This window comes from Chrysochloris asiatica, unplaced genomic scaffold, assembly GCF_000296735.1.
Source record: "Chrysochloris asiatica unplaced genomic scaffold, ChrAsi1.0 scaffold00161, whole genome shotgun sequence".
Taxonomy (NCBI): Eukaryota; Metazoa; Chordata; class Mammalia; order Afrosoricida; family Chrysochloridae; genus Chrysochloris; species Chrysochloris asiatica.
This window is the reverse complement of record NW_006408679.1, coordinates 6,631,565-6,632,350: the sequence shown is the minus strand read 5'-3', so window position 1 is coordinate 6,632,350 and position 786 is coordinate 6,631,565.

Below are 786 nucleotides of genomic sequence, written 5' to 3'. Positions count from 1 at the left end.
ATGCAACAGAAGACAGAATTAGTGAAATTGAAGACGAATGTTCTCAATAGTAATCTGTTGGATGGCTGTGTAAGATTAGCACTTCGAACCACAATATTTTTGATTCAAGCTCACCAGTCATTCTGTGGGAGAAAGATCAGGCTTTCTGCTTCTGCAAAGATTTAAAACCTCAGAAGACCTACACAGGGTCATTATGAGTCAGAACCAACTCAACAGCACTTAACAACAACAGTAATCTGCTAGAGGAACAATCCAAAAAAAAGAATTAAAAACTAAGAAAGCTTTAGAATGATGTGGGATACCATCAAAAGGAAAAACTTATGTGTGATCAACATTCCAGAAGAAAAAAAAAGTGCACCAAGGAAATTTTCAAAGATTTGTTGGAAAAAAAACTCCCTTGATATTATAAAATATGAGAAGATATGCACTCAAGAAGCTCAGTGAACCCCAAACAAGATATACCCCAATAGAAAAAATGATCAAGACATATCATAATCAAACTTTCCAAGATCAAAGACAAAGAAAGAATCCTGAGAGCAGCTCAGGAAAAAAGAAGTTACCTACAAAGGAGACCAGTAAGACTAAGCTCTGATTTCTCAGCAGAAACCACATAAGCAAGAAAGTAGGGGAATGGCATATAAAAAACACTGGGGGATAAAAATTTCCAACCAAGAACTACATATCCATCAAAATTTTCCCTCAAATATGATGGCAAAATTAGGACATTTCTAGCTCTAGCCCTCTGTGGCTATGTCCTTGTCCATGGGCTCAAGTGTCCCCAGGTCT